The sequence below is a fragment of the Penaeus chinensis genome, chromosome 17 (genome assembly GCF_019202785.1).
Source record: "Penaeus chinensis breed Huanghai No. 1 chromosome 17, ASM1920278v2, whole genome shotgun sequence".
Classification (NCBI taxonomy): Eukaryota; Metazoa; Arthropoda; class Malacostraca; order Decapoda; family Penaeidae; genus Penaeus; species Penaeus chinensis.
In genome coordinates, this window is record NC_061835.1 from 18,741,270 (window position 1) to 18,748,769 (window position 7,500).

Consider the following 7,500-nt stretch of genomic DNA (forward strand, 5'->3'; position numbering starts at 1 on the left):
TTCTCTCTCTCTCTCTCTCTCTCTCTCTCTCTCTCTTTTCTCTCTCTCTCTCTCTCTCTCTCTCTCTCTTTTTCTCTCTATCTCACTCTCAATCTATATCTCTCTCTCTCTCTCAATCTCTCTCTCTCTCTATCTCTATCCCTTCCACCCTTCTCTTTCTCTCTCTTTCTTTCTCCCTCTCTCTCTTTATCCTCTCTCTCTCTCTCTCTCTCTCTCTCCCTCTCTCTCTCTCTCTCTCTCTCTCTCTCTCTCTCTCTCTCTTTCTCTCTCTCTCTCTCTCTCTCTCTCTCTCTCTCTCTCTATCTATATATATATATATATATATATATATATATATATATATATATATATGCGTGCGTGCGTGCGTGTGTGTGTGTGTGTGTGTGTGCGTGCGTGCGTGTGTGTGTGTGTGTGTGTGTGTGTGTGTGTGTGTGTGTGTATATCCCCCTTCTCTTTCTCTTTCTCTCTCCCTCCCTCTCTTACATCTCTACTTCTATTTCTACCTCCCTCTCTCTATCTATCTACCTCTATCCTCCATCTCTCTATCTATCTACCTCAATCCCCCCCCTCTCTCTCTTCTTTCCTCCCCCATCTCTCTCACAGACACACCTGTCATCTCAAGCATGCCAGGGATATATGTTCTGTGTGATAAACTTCATCATAAATCATATCACTTCACTTTATTTACGATCTCTTCTAATCCTAGAGAGGGTTTCATATACAAAAGAGAAAACTCTCCCTTCACAAACACACACACACACACACACACACGCACAAAGACACACACACACACACACACAGACACACACATACAGACACACACATACACACACACACATACACACACGCACAGACACACACACACATATACACAGACGCACACACACACACACACACACACAGACACACACACACACACACACACACACACACACACACACACACACACTCACACACTCGCACGCGCGCATATGAATATCTACACCTTTTCATATATCTATCTGTCTACCTATCTACTTACCGATCTATCTATATATCTGTTTATCTATATATCTATTTATCTTTCTATCCATTCATCTATCTATATGTTTATTTATTTAAGAAAATAAAATGAAAAAAAAACAAACTTATCGAGTTCTTTCTCCAAAGATAAAATATTAAGAATTACTGTCAATATGGATCTCTTGTTTCATTCCATTAATTCACTAAGCATTTTTTCTTGTTCGAAACATGATTAGATATATTACATGGTGAAAGACGAGTTATAAGGAATTTAGAATTTTATAAAAGGGAAGAACGACTGTTTGCCTTATTCGCGCTGCATACTGGCCGGCTAATTCGCACTCATAGTTCATTTATTGCTCTCTCTCTCTCTCTCTCTCTCTCTCTTCCGGGCACGGCAAAGGTCGCGGCCTCGCGCCACGCAGCCGGCCGGGGGCCGCCGGGGTAACCATTCCCCGTGCCGCACCGCTTCTCGGTCGGTTTGAGGCCCTGCCCTTCACACAGGCGACCGCTCCCGTCTAGACGTCCGGAATGGTTTCCGAGTACCGCCCCCCCCCCCTCACTGAGGTGAAACAACCTTTGGATGGTTGCTTCAGAGGGATGAAAGGAACCAGCTGGCAAAAGGACAAAACCCCCCCTTCCCTCACTGAGGTGAAACAGCCTTTGGATGGCTGCTTCAGAGGGAAGGGGGAAACACTTTGAAAAGACACAGGTCCTTTCCTTCCTCACTGAGGTGAAACAACCTTTGGGTGGTTGCTTCAGAGGAATGTAAGGAACTGCCTGGCAAGAACGCAAAACCTCCATTCCCTCACTGAGGTAAAACAGCCTTTGGGTGGCTGTTTTATAGGGAAGGGTGAACTACTTTGAAAAGACACAGGTCCTTTCCTTCCTCACTGAGGTGAAACAACCTTTGGGTGGTTGCTTCTGAGGGATGAAAGGAACCAGCTGGCAAAAGTGCAAAACCTCCTTTCCCTCACTGAGGTGAGGCAGCCTTTGGATGACTGTCTCAGAGGGAAGGAGGAATCCCTCTGAAAAGACACAGGTCCTTTCCTTCCCCACTGAGGTGAAACAACCTTTGGGTGGTTGCTTCAGGGGAACGAAAGGAAGTGCCCGACAAGAACGCAAAACCTCCCTTCCCTCACTGAGGTGAAACAGCCTTTGGGTGGCTGTTTTAGAGGGAAGGGGGAACTACTTTGAAAAGACACAGGTCCTTTCCTTCCTCACTGAGGTGAAACAACCTTTGGGTGGTTGCTTCAGAGGGATGAAAGGAACTGCCTGGTAAAAGTGCAAGACTCCTCTTCCCTCACTGCGGTGAAGCAACCTTTGGGTGGCTGCCTCAGAGGGCTGAGCAAAAGGGCTCCAAACAATGATGTCTCGTAGGTGGAAGGGCATCCCCTCTGGTCTCTCCCCAGGGGTTTACACCTACCCACGCGTTTGCCGTGCGTGGCAGCCTTGTGCGCTGTGGAGACGGGAGTCCTGGAGGTTGAGCGATGCCGTGAACGAGTACGCCCTGCGGCTAGCAACACGCCTCTTTGGTCCTCTATTCCAGCAAGACAGGCGGCCTGATCCCGGCCCGGTCACGGTCAATCGGCTTGTCTCCCCCGGGAGGCTAGGGTCAAGCAGTCATGCCGCCATTGGCACTCACAATGGTCCGTGAGTGCCGTCACAATGGCTATTGGCTGCGTATATCCTCTCATCACTCCTGTTGCTGTTAGACACTGGTTCTGACACTCAGCTTCCCCTTGTTGGACTCCGTGGTGGGTGGGGGCGTGAGAGGATGAAGCACTTACCAATTCATGGAAAAAATAATCAAACCCCCCCACAGACTGAACTTAAAGTTGACGAACCGCGCAAGGCCCAGACCACGGTAGTCACCATGAAGGCATATGTGCATTCCGGTGGCAAAAGAAAGCCCCATGCACAGGATGACACTGTCACCCCTGCTGCTAAGGTGGACAAGACCGAAGCCAATGGGTCTGTCCACCGAATAGTCAAAGATCTTGACTTGCGAGCTGGCCTCTCCAGGCCAGCAGCTAAGCCAGGGAGGCCCCTGAGTTCACAGACGGCCTCCCCGATTGAGAGGGGAGAGCAGGCTGAACCAGCCGCATCAGTCGCTGCCTCCACAAACAAGCCCGAAAGCCGAAAGGGCGGGCCGAAGCGTCCGAGGCCGGAGACCAACTCTGATGAAGAGTCGGGACCCCCTAAACGCTTCGCCCAGTTCAAAGTGCCAGCTAAACCCGAAGGCTTCGACAATGCCTACCAATTGGTCAGGGCATTGGAGTTGCAACGGAAAATCCGGTTGTCGATCCGGGTCGCCCGAGATCAGGGCATGATCATAATGCCCAAAGATCAAGCTACCTTGAATTTCCTCCGGGAAACGAAGGAGCTAACCGGTGGGAGGAAAGTGAGTCTTTTCCCACTAAGTCCCGAGGAAAAGAGAACCAAGATGGTGCTACTTGGCTTCTCAGTCTCGTACGATGTGGAGCTGATCGCTTCACACACACAGGTCGTGCAGGCTTCCCGAATGTCGAAGGGGAAGACCCCAACCAGGCAAGTCCTGGTGACCATGAAAGGTGCCCCAACCACTACCCTTGATCTGGGTAACTGGGGCACCTACAACCTTCGAACGTATGTGCCAGAACCACTTCGGTGTTTCAAGTGCCAGAAATACGGTCACCACCAGGCTAACTGTACAGCCAAGCCTAAATGTGGTGTCTGTAGCAAGGCACACAACACAGAGGTATGTCTCAAGGCATACAAAGAGGAAAAGAGGGACACAACAGCCAAATGTCCCAACTGTGCCAAGAAGCATCATGCCTGGAGCCTGACTTGCTCTGTCAGGAAAAAGGCGGCCCTCAGGCGGCAAGAGGTTGCTCAAAACCGATCAGACTTTGTTCCTGCCCCACCGGGCACCCATGTCTGGGGAAGGAACAAAAGCGAAAAGGCCTCCCGACCTCCTAAGAGGAAGGAAGCCGCCCCCCAGCCGACACCGGATGTCTCCAACAAAAAGGAGTTTCCGACAATGCCAAAGGTGCAGAAAAAGAAACTAAAGAAAAAAGTTTCTAAGAGCACCACAAAAACCTCCCCAACAGATGATCATCTCCTCTTTGACGAGGACGATATGACTATCCTGTTAACTGCTGTTGTCACAGCAGTAGCAACAGCACTGGGGAGGTCGAGTGAGGAGGCCGAGAAGGCAGTTTCGGTCGCCATGACGGCAATGACCCAGACTGTCGCAGCCCTGAAGGGAAGAAAGCTGGCTAGAGCAAAACCAGCCTCACCCTCACCCCAGGACGAGACTCCCCTCCCCACTCCAAACCAGGCCATGCCTTCACAGGCAGAGCCAAAACAGGCTGAATCTGTGCAGCCAGAGCCAGATCACGCTGACCTTGCCCAGGCAAGGCCAGCAAGGCCAGCCAAGAAAAAGCCTGAGAGAAAAGCCGAACCAACCAAAGTCAGAGCTACCAAAGGCTCTGCACCCCCCAGTGGACCCAAGGATAGCCTGACAACAGACGAGGAGCCCTCAACCAGCGAGGACCTCGCAATGGAGTTGTCAGACTCCGACGATGTCTCTGATGTAACTATCACTGAGTAACATCATGACACACCATCTAAGCATCCTACAGTGGAACATCAATAGCTTCTCTGCAAAGAACGCTTTTCTCCCAGCAGTAGTGCGATCAAGGAACATTGACATTGTCATGCTCCAGGAGACATTAACAGTGGACACTGTTTGCTTCTCAGGGTACCATGCCTTCACACTGCCACGAACACCTGGCAAGAGAGGCTTGATCACCCTTGTGAGAGCAACAATCCCCTGCTCCGCAATAGCCGATGCATCGCACTGTGGAGACGATGTTGAATCCCTTGCCGTCGAGGTTCACCTGGCCGGGGGGCCCCTCAAACTGTACAATGTGTACAGCCGGCCACGCTGTAGAAGCTTAGACATCAGCCAGGTCTGTGCTTCTGCTGCACACGACCGAGTGATCATAGGGGGAGACTTCAATACACACCACCCCATCCTGGCTCCCTGCCGGGCACCGGATGCGGCCGGCTATCACATAGCCGACGTGCTAGAGACATTCCCTGAGATCGCTCTCCTCAACACCCAAGAGCCAATGCACGTCAGAGGAGGGGTCCTAGACCTCACCCTGGCCACTGCAACTCTGGTGGGGAGGATTGGCTGGTGTGTCGATGAGACCGTCACAAGTGACCATTACGGCACTATAACTACCCTCATGGATGCTGGCCCAGCCGAAATCCTAAGACCGAATCCAAGATGGAAAACAGACAAGGCCAACTGGCAGGCGTTTCAAAACGCCTTGGCCCTCTGTCTGAGATGCAACAATCCCCCACAAAGCGAAAATGTGGAAGTGCTCGTAGCTAGCCTGCTAAACGCCATTAATGAAGCAGCCTCACAGACCATACCCAAAACTCGGCCTGGGTCCAGAAGTCACAAAGACGCCTGGTACTTCAATGACGAGATCAGGGAGGTCAACCACAGGGTGAACATGTGCCGAAAACTATTCCGAAGGCAAAGAACCCCTGACAACTTATCCCTCCTAAGGGAAGCTGTCACGGATGCCAAGGAAACTGCCAACAGAGTCAGGCAGGAAAAGTGGCTGGAATGGTGTGAGTCCTTTGACCACCAAACCACCCTTTCAGAGCTGTGGCAACGGGTCAAGCGAGCTACCAGTCGCTCAGCCCCGAGGTGCACCTATCACGACCCCCAAGCAGAGGCTAACAGACTGGCGCACGAGTTCTCTGCGAGAACGAGCAGCAACAGTCTGCCAGCCGAGCTGAGGGCAAGACAAGAGCGTCTACAGCCAGACAGACACACTCAGATCAGAGAAAGGGCAGCCGAACCTGATAACTCAGACGTTATCTTTTCTCTGAGGGAACTAAGGAAAGCCTATAAAACCAGTTCCAACACAGCCCCGGGCTCTGATGGAATCTCGTACCCCATTATCTCCCACCTAGGACTAGCAGGTGAGCGTGCACTCTTGCAACTCATCAACAAGTCCTGGGAAACTTCCACTCTACCCCAGAGTTGGAAGAGGGCTACCATAGTTCCCGTCCCAAAACCAAAGGAGCCGGGGAAGTACCGCCCCATCTCTCTGCTCAGCTGCCTGGCCAAGACGGTTGAGAGGATGGTACTAAACCGGCTTCAATGGAAAACGGGACCCCCGCACGAACACCTCCACGGGTTCACAAGGGGCATGGGCACAGCACACAGCATAGCCACGCTCTTAAGCACAATCAGCAAGGGCCCAGCTGTGGTGGTACTCCTGGAGAAGGCTTTTGAACTGGCAAGTCCGCTTGCCATTCAGGAAAGCCTGATCCAGAAGGGAATCAGAGGAAAGCTCTTGGCTTGGATAGGTGACTACTTCAGGAACAGGACTGCCAATGTCAAATTCCAGGGTCACCTATCGCAGCACATGCCGCTCGAAAATGGAACGCCACAGGGTGGGGTTCTCAGTCCAGCCCTATTCAACACTTTAATGTCCTGCATCCTCAACATAAACCTCCCAGTGGGGTGCCAGATCATCTCGTATGCAGACGATCTCGCTATCACCTCCACTGGACCACGCAGCCAGAATAAAGCCCAGCGTTGTCTGGACCTTGTGTCAGAGGAGTGTTGTAGGACAGGACTAAAGATCTCTGCTGCCAAATCCAAAGCCATGGCTCTGATACAGAGAGTTCGAGGCACAAGACTGAAAATCCAGGGAGTGGAATTAGAATGGGTCAAGGACTACCTATACCTTGGGGTAAGGATAGACCGGACCCTCTCCTTCCATAAGGAGGTCCAGTACCTGGTTGACCGAACCAAAGCAAGACTGTCCGTCATGAGAGCAATGACTGGGAGACGCATAGGGGCCAGACACAAAGTACTAAGATCATTCTATGTACATGCTGTCCGGCCCATTGTGGACTATGCCTCAGTCGCTTTAATTGCTGCAAAGAAAAAGCACACAGACAAATTAGAAACAGTCCAAAATGAAGCTGCCAGGATCATTCTGGGTGCCCCGAGGTGGACGAAGGTCCTCAACCTCCTGATGGAGGCAAACTTTCTCCCCCTGGACTCACGAATCGATCTAACGGCAACACAATTCCTGTCAAAGGTCATCCAGGCTCGAAGGAACACAAGCCTAAGACAAAAAATAGTCAGATGCCTCGAACAAGACAACGAGCTCGTTGCAAACAACTCCTGGCTGTCTCATACAGCCAGGGTGTTGATACGCCATCAGCTCAAAGAACAGCTTCTTGCTAAGGGCATGGACTCCCCCCACCCCGACTTTGCCGAAGCCCCGCCGTGGGCACTGAGCCTGATAGAGTTCAACATAATGAGCCTGTCAATGAAAAAGAGCCTATACCCCATGCCTAGCCTAAAGGCAGAAGCCCACAGGGTCATTGCAGCCATCACTCCTCCGGGTAGTAGAACATACTACACGGATGGATCGGTCGATCCCTTGAGCCACACTGCAGGCGCCGGCTTTG